A 12172-nucleotide genomic window follows, 5' to 3' on the forward strand; every position below is an offset into this window, starting at 1 on the left:
GAGCAACCCTTTGGTCCAGGGGGTCACGAAGAGTCGGACACGACTAAACAACTAAACAACAACCAAAACTTCCCTGAGCTGTCAAGTTGAAAGGATACATTTATGCATAATATTTGTAAGATTTAACAACTTTAAAGATGTGCCCCCCCAACAGTAATTTCTGTAACACTACCAAGGGGTTCCGTGGCACCATTCACATTTTTTTAAAAAAAAACTTCCTTAGAGATACCAGAATTTTCCAAAGTAGGGGGTCCATGCCTTGGCTTTTGAAAAACAAGGGGTCTACAGTATACTTGAATTCTGGTGCTGGAGGAGACTCTTGAGAGTCCCATGGACTGCAAGAAGATCAAACCTCTCCATTCTGAAGGAAATCAGCCCTGAGTGCTCACTGGAAGGACAGATCCTGAAGCTGAGGCTCCAAGACTTTGGCCACCTCATGAGAAGAGAAGACTCCCTGGAAAAGACCCTGATGTTGGGAAAGATGGAGGGCACAAGTAGAAGGGGACGACAGAGGGCGAGATGGTTGGATAGTGTTCTCGATGCTACCAGCATGAGTTTGACCAAACTGCGGGAGGCAGTGGAAGACAGGAGGGCCTGGCGTGCTCTGGTCCATGGAGTCACGAAGAGTCGGACACGACTAAATGACTAAACTACAACAACACAGTATACTTAGCAAATTGCTAACCACGGCCTTAGCTATTTTGCTGGATATTACAGCAATATTAATGATTTCACCCCATAGGTGGCAGCATTTGACAGATGAGGGAAATGACACACCTTGAGCCAACCCAGGATTTTTGTTGTTGCTAAGTTTCGTATAATACTTTTCAAGTGTTCAAAAAGCATTTCCTAACCAGTGCCGGATTTACACAGAAGCTAAACAAGCTATAGCTTAGGGCCCTGCTCTCTTGGGGGCCCCAAAAATAATTAAAGGGGGAAAAACTGGACATACATTTCCAAAATATAAGATAAAAAACAAATAGAATAAACAGTGTTTTATGTTGTGTAGGCTCCTCTGATGTAAGTCATGGATCCCACCTGCTAGCCTGCTCCCTAAAATATCACTGATTTGCTCATTTCTATATACAGTGTTTCACTATTAATATACTTCTTAATTGTATTTCAGTTCAACTGCAGGAATGGAGAGCGCTTCTGTGGTCGGATCCTGCTTGCTAGTTTCCCAATAGAGGCATCTAGTTGGCCACTGTGAGAACAGGATGCTGGACTAATTAGGTCATGTATGTATGTTCTGGACTTTCGGCCAATTTTGTCACAGTAGATTCTACATGCTTCATGGGATAATCTCTGTGAAGTAAGAGATTTTAATTAGGGTTGTTTTTTTTTGTCACAGCAAGCGTACTCCCATACTAATAATACTGTAACAACAACAACAACAACAACAACAACAACAGCAATTTTATTATTTTTACCCTGCCCATCTGGCTGCATTTCCCCAGCCACTCTGGGCGGCTTTCAACAAAAGATTTAAAATACATTAAAACATCAGTCATTAAAAACTTCCCTAAACAGGGCTGCCTTCAGATGTCTTCTAAACGTCAGATAGTTGATTATTTCTTTGACATCTGATGGGAGGGCGTTCCACAGGGCGGGTGCCACTACCGAGAAGGCCCTCTGACTGGTTCCCTGTAGCCTCACTTCTTGCAGTGAGGGAACCGCCAGAAGGCCCTCGGAGCTGGACCTCAGTGTCCGGGCAGAAAGATGGGGGTGGAGATGCTCCTTTGGGTATACTGGGCCGAGGCCATTTAGGGCTTTCAAGGTCAGCACCAACACTTTGAATTGTGCTTTGAAATGTACTGGGAGCCAATGTAGGTCTTTCAGGACCGGTGTTATGTGGTCTTCGCAGCCGCTCCCAGTCACCAGTCTAGCTGCCGCATTCTGGATTAGTTGCAGTATCCAGGTCACCTTCAAAGGTAGCCCCATGGAGAGCGCATTGCAGTAGTCCAAGCAGGAGATAACCAGAGCATGCACCACTCTGGCGAGACAGTCTGCGGGCAGGTTGGGTCTCATCCTGCGTACCAGATGGAGCTGGTAGACAGCCGCCCTGGATAAAGAATTAACCTGCGCCTCCATGGACAGCTGTGAGTCCAAAATGACTCCCAGGCTGCGCATCTGGTCCTTCAGGGGCACAGTTGCCCCATTCAGGAGCAGGGAGTCCCCCACACCCGCCTGCCCTCTGCCCCCCAAAAAACAGTACTTCTGCCTTGTCAGGATTCAACCTCATCCTATTCTCTGCTCTCCAAGCAGCTTCCCGATTCTGTTTGGGATATGATTAACTCAAGTCATTCATTGCTTCTCCCACTGTGGCTGCCTCTATCTCCACCTCTGGGTTGGGTTCATTGAATTATTTCAGTAGCAGCACCAGCCCCACGGCTGTAAGATGCTAAATTTGTGAGTCAGGAAATCCCTGGTCCACATCCCACCACAATCATTTCCTACCGTGCTACCCATCTTAATTTAACTCTCCCAGCTTAAAAAGGTTAGATCAGTCACATTCTCGCCCTCCATGCCCCTGGGATAACGGCCAGTGTGCCCACGAGGCAGCAAAACAAGAAATAAATATCCCGTTTCTCCTGAGCTCAAACTGCATCCGTGTGATTCACTTTCTCCTGACCTTCAAACAATTAGCCTCCGCTGGAAGTGGGCAGTTCTGGTGCTCTTCGCATCGGGCGTGCCGGGGTCATTCAGTGCATTTGGTGCCACAGAATTAATTGCCCCTGGAGGAGGGGTCTGCTGTGTCTCTGGATGAGTCACTGGGCACCCGGGCAAAAAAAAAACCCCAACCAGCTGTGGGGAGGGAATTTTCAAGCAATGAATAGGGCATGGGAAAGTCCGTTCCCCCAGATTATGAAGGCTCGAGCTTGGAGATTAGAGTAGCAATTTATATATGTGCTACAGGATCTATGATGAAGGAGACAGAGCGACTCTCCTAAGGGGGGAAGTTTCAGCATTTGGGATTTTTCCGTTTAGAGAAAAGATGAGTAAGAGGCGACACAATAGAAGTTTATAAAAATTAAAAAGAAAGTGGCCGGAGGAAAGTTCTTCTCCCTCTCTCGTAACACTGGAGGAGGAGGAGGAGTTTGGATTTGATATCCCGCTTTATCACTCCCCAAAGGAGTCTCAAAGCGGCTCACAATCTCCTTTCCCTTCCTGCCCCACAACAAACACTCTGTGAAGTGAGTGAGGCTGAGAGACTTCAGAGAAGTGTGACTAGCCCAAGGTCACCCAGCAGCTGCATGTGGAGGAGCGGAGACGCGAACCCGGTTCACCAGATTACGAGACTACCGCTCTTAACCACTACACCACATGGAGCAGAATAATGTAAGATTTGGGACAGATGAAAGAAAGTTCTTCTTCATGTAGCGCAGATTTAAACTATGGAACTCCCTGCCACAGGAACTGCAGGAATTGGGAGCACTCCTGTGGCCGGATCCTGCTTGCTGGTTTCCCAATAGAGGCATCTGGTTGGCCACTGTGAAAACAGGATGCTGGAGGCGGTTGGAGGATGGATAGCGGCTAACAGATTGTGGTTGAATCCTGACAAGACAGAAGTACTGTTTTGGGGGGACAGGGGGCGGGCTGGTGTGGAGGACTCCCTGGTCCTGAATGGGGTAACTGTGCCCCTGAAGGACCAGGTGTGCAGCCTGAGAGTCATTCTGGACTCATAGCTGTCCATGGAGGCGCAGGTCAATTCTGTGTCCAGGGTGGCTGTCTACCAGCTCCATCTGGTACGCAGGCTGAGACCCTCCCTTCCCACTCTCTGTCTCGCCAGAGTGGTGCATGCTCTGGTTATCTCCCGCTTGGACTACTGCAATGCTCTCTACATGGGGCACAGGACACAGGAGTGTTCCCCATTCCTGCAGTTCCTGTGACAGGGAGTTCCATAGTTTAAATCTGCGCTACGTGACCCGGAAACTACAACTAATCCAGAATGCGGCAGCTAGACTGGTGACTGGGAGCGGCCACCGAGACCATATAACACTGGTCTTGAATAATAATGATAATAATATTTTTTTATTTATACCCCGCCCATCTGGCTGGGCCTCCCCAGCCACTCTGGGCAGCTTCCATAGAAACCAAAAATACAGTAAAATATCACACGTTAAAAACTTCCCTGAACAGGGCTGCCTTAAGATGTCTTCTGAATGTCAGGTAGTTATTTACCGCTTTGACATCTGCTGGAAGGGCGTTCCACAGGGCGGGCGCCACTACCGAGAAGGCCCTCTGCCTGGTTCCCTGTAGCTTTGCTTCTCGCAATGAGGGAACTGCCAGAAGGCCCTCGGCACTGGACCTCAGCGTCCGGGCAGAATGATGGGGGTGGAGACGCTCCTTCAGGTATACTGGACCGAGGCCGTTTAGGGCTTTAAAGGTCAGCACCAACACTTTGAATTGTGCTCGGAAAGATATACATTGGCTCCCAGTACGCTTCCGAGCACAATTCAAATTGTTGTTGCTGACCTTTAAAGCCCTAAACGGCCTCAAAGGTCCAGTAGACCTGAAGGAGTGTCTCCACCCCCATCATTCTACCCGGACACTGAGGTCCAGCTCCGAGGGCCTTCTGGCGGTTCCCTCACTGAGAGAAGCTAAGTTACAGGGAACCAGGCAGAGGGCCTTCTCGGTGGTGGTGCCCTCCCTGTGGAACGCCCTCCCACCAGAGAGAACAACAACTACCAGACGTTTAGACGACATCTGAAGGAAGCCCTGTTCAGGGAAACTTTTAATGTTTGATGCATTACTGTCTTTTAATATTGTGTTGGAAGCCGCCCAGAGTAGCTGGGGAAACCCAGCCAGATGGGCGGGGTATAAATTATTATTATTATTATTATTATTATTATTATTATTATTATTATTATTATAGATCAAGCTAGTGGCCTGATCCAAAAGGCTGTTCTTATGCTCTTATGTTCCTGCTGCTCAATTCCCATCCCTTTTCTGTGCAAAAGACCTCCAGCAAGTCTGCCTGTCCTGTTTAAGCTTCACTCACAAGTCATAGGATCAGGCTGGGGTTTCATGACAGCTTGTGAATCCCCATGATTTAAAGGAGCAGGGCTGCAGCCACAGTAACCCAGATGATAACAAACTCCCTTAAGAAATCCTCAGAGCTCAGCTTTTGTTATGAAAAAGTCTCCTGGGCAGAACATTGAAGTTGGCCAACTTATATCCATCTTCTTGGCGCATTTTGAGTGGAGCTCAGGGCAATGTTGTTGCATACTTTTCAAAAGTTCATACGCAGCCCACAACACTTAACAAATCCAGAACTCTGTGATGCCCCATAGCCAACACACATAAAAGGAGGTCCTTCTTCACTCAGCACATAGTTAAACCATGGAATCCCTCCCACAGGAGGCAAGGAAGACCACCAAGTTGGGTAACCTTAAAAGAGGTTTAGACCAGGCATAGGCAAACTCCGGCCCTCCAGATGTTTGGGACTACAATTCCCATCAAGGTAAAGGTAAAGGGAACCCTGACCGTTAAGTCTAGTCATGGACGACTCTAGGGTTGCAGCGCTCATCTCGCTTTATTGGCCGAGGGAGCCGGCGTACAGCTTTCAGGTCATGTGGCCAGCATGACTAAGCCGCTTCTGGCGAAACCAGAGCAGCGCACAGAAACACCGTTTACCTTCCCGCCAGACCTATTTATCTACTTGCACTTTGACATGCTTTCGAACTGCTAGGTTGGCAGGAGCAGGGACTGAACAACGGGAGCTCACCCCGTCATGGGGATTCAAACCGCCGACCTTCTGATCGGCAAGCCCTAGGCTCTGTGGTTTAACCAACAGCGCCACCCGTGTCCCTTCTAAATATATACATCACCCTAAAAGAAACCCACACCAGCCACTCAGCAAACATCTGCCCCTCCTTTAATTCTTCCTATACCCCAGCAGATAGTGAAATCAGAGGGTGGGTGGGCTGTGTCCCAAAATACAGGGTATCACCCACCTAACAGGTTTCCCAACTGCCTCTGTGCATCTCCTCCAAAACTGCAGCCCCCAAACCCACTCCAAGACACCTACATAATACCCTCAGATGTTGGCACCCCAGATCCCTCTGAGGTTGAGATGATGCCATCTTCATTTGTCCCAACTTGCCTTCCTTTTCAGAAGCCCGTGTCTCTCTTCCGGGTCATTCCCTTATTATTTAAATTCCTACCCCGCTGGTTCTCCAAGGAGCTCAAGGAAGCATACTTTCTTCTTCCCCTCCCTCTCATTTTATCCTCACCCCAATCCTGCGAGGTGGGCCAGGCTCGGAGCAATGGGGACTGGCTGGCCCAAGTTTGGTGAGGGGGGATTTGAACCCAAGTCTCCCAAGTCCCAGTCGAGCACTCGAACCATGACACCAACCGGGAACCACTTCACAGCTGGAGAAGGAAAGCCGCATGATGTTTTTACAGAGGTGGTCTCTTAATGGATGGCGGCTAACAGATTGAGATTGAATCCTGACAAGACAGAAGTACTGTTTTGGGGGGACAGGAGGCGGGCGGGTGTGGAGGACTCCCTGGTCCTGAATGGGGTAACTGTGCCCCTGAAGGACCAGGTGCGCAGCCTGGGAGTCATTTTGGACTCACAGCTGTCCATGGAGGCGCAGGTCAATTCTGTGTCCAGGGCAGCTGTTTACCAGCTCCATCTGGTACGCAGGATGAGACCCTTCCTGCCCACAGACTGTCTCGCTAGAGTGGTGCATGCTCTGGTTATCTCCCGCTTGGACTACTGCAATGCGCTCTACGTGGGGCTACCTTTGAAGGTGACCCAGAAACTACAACTAATCCAGAATGCAGCAGCTAGACTGGTGACTGGGGGCGGCCGCAGAGATCACATAACACTGGTCCTGAGAGATCTGCATTGGCTCCCAGTATGTTTCCGAGCACAATTCAAAGTGTTGGTGCTGACCTTTAAAGCCCTAAACGGCCTCGGCCCAGTATACCTGAAGGAGCGTCTCCTCCCCCATCGTTCTGCCCTGACACTGAGGTCCAGCACCGAGGGCCTTCTAGTGGTTCCCTCACTGTGAGAAGCCAAGTTACAGGGAACCAGGCAGAGGGCCTTCTCGGTAGTGGCACCCTCCCTGTGGAACACCTTCCCACCAGATGTCAAAGAGAACAACAACTACCAGACTTTTAGAAGACTTCTGAAGGCAGCCCTGTTCAGGGAAGCTTTTAATGCTTGATGTATTACAGTATTTTAATATTTTGTTGGAAGCCGCCCAGAGTGGCTGGGGAAGCCCAGCCAGATGGGCGGGGTTTAAATAATAAAATTATTTAAATATTATTATTTAATAATAATAATAATAATAATAATAATAATAATAATAAGAAGAAGCCAAGGCTTGCGTGCTGATGGGTCCTTGCTCAGACTGAGCCCTGGGATGACAGTTGCAGCCCTGAGCAAACTTTCTTTTGGAAGGAAGATGGTTATTCTTCAGGTGACAATACGTGGCAACTCTAACAGATGGCGCCCGTCCCAATAAACCTCCGGCGAGGCAACGGTTTGATCATCGCTTGTTTTTCAAGAGGGTGTGTCTGCCGCAGGAAGGGAAAAAGTGTCTTTAAGACTCGTTGACATTATTTTTTGTAGCTCAGGACATTGCTGCTGTCCTTTGACCCCTTCCACTTGCCCAGGTAGGAGGGGAACTCCCAGGCTGTGGCTATCTTCAAGCGGGACTGGGGGTCAACTGATGATGCCAGGTCAACAGACACAGCAAAGAGCCTCACATGGTTTTCAACTGCTTTCCCAAGTAGTTGGGACAAAGTCTAGCAGCGATCAATGGCGGAACAGAAATTCCAAAAACTAGCTTGCTCTTCACACAGAAGAGGTCTCCAACAGCCTGAGTGGTCTGTGATTCTGGGAATGAAATAATAATAATAATAATAATAATAATAATAATAATAATAATAATAATAAATTGTTTTTACCCCGCCCATCTGGCTGGGCTTCCCCAGCCACTCTGGGCGGCTTCCAAAAAATATTAAAATACTGTAATACATCACACATTAAAAGCTTCCCTAAACAGGGCTGCCGTCAGATGTCTTCTAAAAGTCTGGTAGTTATTGTTCTCTTTGACATCTGGTGGGAGGGTGTTCCACAGGGAGGACGCCACTACCGAGAAGGCCCTCTGTGATCCTTTTAAAAAATAGGATATACAGTCATTACAGACGCTTCAGGTTGTGCGTTTTCGGGTTGCGCACCTCGCCGAACCCGGAAGTACCGGAATGGGTTACTTCCGGGTTTCGGTGCTCGCACATGTGCAGAACCACAAAATCGCGCTTTGCGCATGCACGGAAGCACCGAATCGTGACCCGCGTGTGCGCAGACATGGTGCTGCGGGTTGCGAACGTGCCTCCCACGCGGATCATGTACGCAACCTGAGCGTCCGCTGTACTACAATTTCCAACCTGGAGGAACTGAGCCAGTCAGAGTGATTTCGGTGTAACAGCTTAGCAAGGACAGGAGTCCACCAGTTGAAGTAGGTTTTAAACATTTCGGGGGGGGGGTAAGAAATGTTGACTTGGGAGCCTTATTAGGTTTAATCAGACCAATCAGTGATTTAACTTGGTGCGAGGTTGTTGGTTGGCACCTGTCTGTCTCGAGAGACAAATAGAGGAGGATGTGCCTTTGGGGGTGAAGTCAAACAGTTGGAAGGTTACACCGCCTGCTGTGGCTGTTGAGACCGATACTGGAGAGACATGTTTAGTTGCAGCTGGGGCAGAAGAAGGTGTCCAGTTGTGTTGCTGCAGATGCACCATGGCGTTTCTTCTCTCTGTTCTCCTAGCGGTCATTCCTCCTCTGATCACTGTTGTGGAGTCACAACCCAACTATGAGGTTAAAGGTAAAGGTAAAGGGACCCCTGACCATTAAGTCCAGTCATAGATGACTCTGGGGTTGTGGCACTCATCTCGCTTTATTGGCCGAGGGAGCCGGCGTACAGCTTCCGGGTCATGTGGCCAGCATGACTAAGCCGCTTCTGGCGAACCAGAGCAGCACACAGAAACGCCGTTTACCTTCCCGCCGGAGTGGTACCTATTTATCTACTTGCACTTTGAGGTGCTTTCGAACTGCTAGGTTGGCAGGAGCAGGGACCGAGCAACGGGAGCTCACCCCGTCGCGGGGATTTGAACCGCCGACCTTCTGATCGGCAAGCCCTAGGCTCTGTGGTTTAGACCACAGCGCCACCTGCATTGGATCCCAAAGAAGAGAAACTCCACGGTCTACGCAAAGCTCAGAAACTGATGGAGAACTGTATGATTTAGGAAAATAATACAGTGGTACCTTGGTTTAAGAACAGCTTAGTTTATGAACAACTTGGATTGAGAAAGCTGCAAACCCAGAAGGAGATGTTTTGGTTTGTGAACTTTGCCTTGTTTCGCTTCCTGTTGAGTGCGTTCCATTTGTAAATTGAGTCCCCCGCTCCTATGGGAAAGCACACCTTGGTTTAAGAACACTTTGGTTTAAGAACGGACTTCCAGAACGGATTAAGTTCGTAAACCAAGGTACCACTGTAATTGGTCCAGTCATCAGTTGAAATCTGGGCTCCAATGATCCCTCTCGTCTCAGCTGGGATATGGGCAGAAATATCTGAAAGTCTAGGCTCATTCCTTTCTCTAGTAGCCATATGCAAGGCCTCCCACTGAGTTCTGTTATATTCCAGGGTATGTTTGTGTAAGAGGCATTTATAAGACGATGTGGATTTTATGAGCTCTTGAGTGGCTACTTCCGTTATAAGATGTTTTCTAGAGACTTGGGCCAATGTTTGCTTAGCATTCTGGCAATAATTTACCAAACCATGAGAAGGGATAAGTCAGAAATCTTATGTGGTGTTACAAGATGTCATCAGAGTTTCATTCTGCCGGCTATTTGTTGGTGCTTAAAAGAAGAGCTTTCTCCCCAAAGACAATGAGAACAAAATAGTACCAATTCCTTAGCCCTCATAAAGTTAATCAAGGGCTGAGAAAAGGGCTCCCTCTTCTGGACCCCAAAACTTTCCCTTTCAATTATGCAGATGCGGGTTTGAGGTCCAGCAATATCCTTTAAAAGCGCAGGAGGATAAATAGTGATTGCTACCTATATGCTATAATAATAATAATAATAATAATAATAATAATAATAATAATAATAATTTATTTATACCACGCCTATCTGGCTGGGCTTCCCCAGCCACTCTGGGCGGCTTCCAAAAAAATATTAAAATACCGTGATACATCAAACATTAAAAGCTTCCCTAAACAGGGCTGCCTTCAGAAGTCTTCTAAAAGTCTGGTAGTTGTTCTTCTCTTTGACATCTGGTGGGAGGGCGTTCCACAGGGAGGGCGCCACTACCGAGAAGGCCCTCTGCCTGGTTCCCTGTAACTTGGCTTCTCGCAGTGAGGGAACCACCAGAAGGCCCTCGGCGCTGGACCTCAGTGTCCGGGTAGAACGATGGGGGTGGAGACGCTCCTTCAGGTTTACTGGACCAAGGCCGTTTAGGGCTTTAAAGGTCAGTACCAACACTTTGAATTGTGCTCGGAAACGTACTGGGAGCCAATGTAGGTCTTTCAAGACCGGTGTTATGTGGTCTCGGTGGCCGCTTCCAGTCACCAGTCTAGCTGCCACATTCTGGATTAGTTCTAGTTTCCGGGTCACCTTCAAAGGTAGCCCCACGTAGAGCGCATTGCAGTAGTCCAAGGGGGAGATATCCGGAGCATGCACCACTCTGACGAGACAGTCCGCGGGCAGGGAGGGTCTCATCCTGCGTACCAGATGGAGCTGGTAAACAGCTGCCCTGGACACAGAATTGACCTGCGCCTCCCTGGACAGCTGTGAGTCCAAAATGACTCCCAGGCTGCACACCTGGTCCTTCAGGGGCGCAGTTACCCCATTCAGGACCAGGGAATCCTCCACACCTGCCCACCTCCTGTCCCCCAAAAACAGTACTTCTGTCTTGTCAGGATTCAACCTCAATCTGTTAGCCGCCATCCGTTCTCCAACCGCCTCCAGGCACTCACACAGGACCCTCACCGCCTTCACTGGTTCTGATTTAAAAGAGAGGTAGAGCTGGGTATCATCCGCATACTGATGATCCAAATAATCCATTTCTTTTATGCAAGCAAGCAAGGAAGGGCTGTGGTAGCAGAACCCTTTTTCATCTACTTTAATTGCACTAAACTAAATTTTGGATATGTACCTGAATCCCTCCCACACGAAACAGTGACCGTCTGGAGGCAACGTGAAAAGAGAACTGTGGGTTTTGCCTGAAAATCCTCCAGCAATCGTCGCAGAGAAAGAGCGAAGCAGCAGCGCTCTCCACACATGCTCAGAGACACCCTCGTCATTACATCCCTGAGTGTTCAGAGTCCCTGAAAACTGGTCCGACGCGGAAGCCCGAGGCAGGAAAAGTGGGAGATCTCTTAGGAAATCCAGAGAAAAGATCTCCACGCCTCTCCACTCACCCAGAGCTGTGGGGGCCGCGTCCCCCGCCACGTGTTTTCAGCTTGCATCTACCAACGGACCCGCGTGAAGGAGACCCACGCGCGTGTAGCGCCCAGGGACGCCGCGGAGATCGGGGGCTGCCGCATCGCCCCGTCGAGGGCGAAGCCGGGGCTGCGGTGGGAGGACGGGATCCCGGCCCTGGAGCAAGACGGCTCGGATGACTTCACACTGAACGACGTTGAAAACATTGGCAAAGGTGCTGCACCCCGTGGGAAAGGAGTTTTGGCGAGGTCCTAGGATCCCCGTCGATTCCCCCTGCGCCTTGGGGACGCCGTGGTGGGGGGCGGAATTGGAGAAGTCCTCTGGCATCCCATCGATTCCCACCTCCACCCGCCGCCCCCCCCCCCCCGCGTGCGCCTTCGGGACGCCGTCGGATGGCGAGGATTGGCGAGGTCCTCGTCGATTCCTTTGTGTGCCTTGGGGCGCCGTCGTGGGCATCAGCTGCTGGCGAAGGTCTGGGGAGGCCGGCCGACGTTCCGCCCCCGACGGGGCACCCGGTCTTTCTCCAGCCCCCTAACAGGTGCGGCCGCCGCTTCGTCGTCGTCGTCCTCCTCCTCCTCTTCCCAGCTCTGCCAGACGGAGTCCTCCGACGGTCCTCGGGGTCCCCGTAGATTCCTTCGTGGGCCTTGGGGACGCCGTCGTGGGGCTCGGCTGCTGGCGAAGCACTGGGGAGGCCGGCCGATGCTCCGCCCCCGACGG

The 12172-nt window shown here is 50.0% G+C and overlaps 1 long non-coding RNA gene across 1 annotated transcript in view; it reads left to right on the plus strand.

The window, feature by feature from the left end:
- The window catches only part of LOC310766731, a 159208-nt gene that overhangs the window by 112883 nt on the left and 34153 nt on the right, over nt 1-12172 (plus strand). The window lies entirely within an intron of this gene.

Source organism: Podarcis filfolensis, assembly GCF_964270895.1.
Source record: "Podarcis filfolensis genome assembly, chromosome: 1".
Classification (NCBI taxonomy): Eukaryota; Metazoa; Chordata; class Lepidosauria; order Squamata; family Lacertidae; genus Podarcis; species Podarcis filfolensis.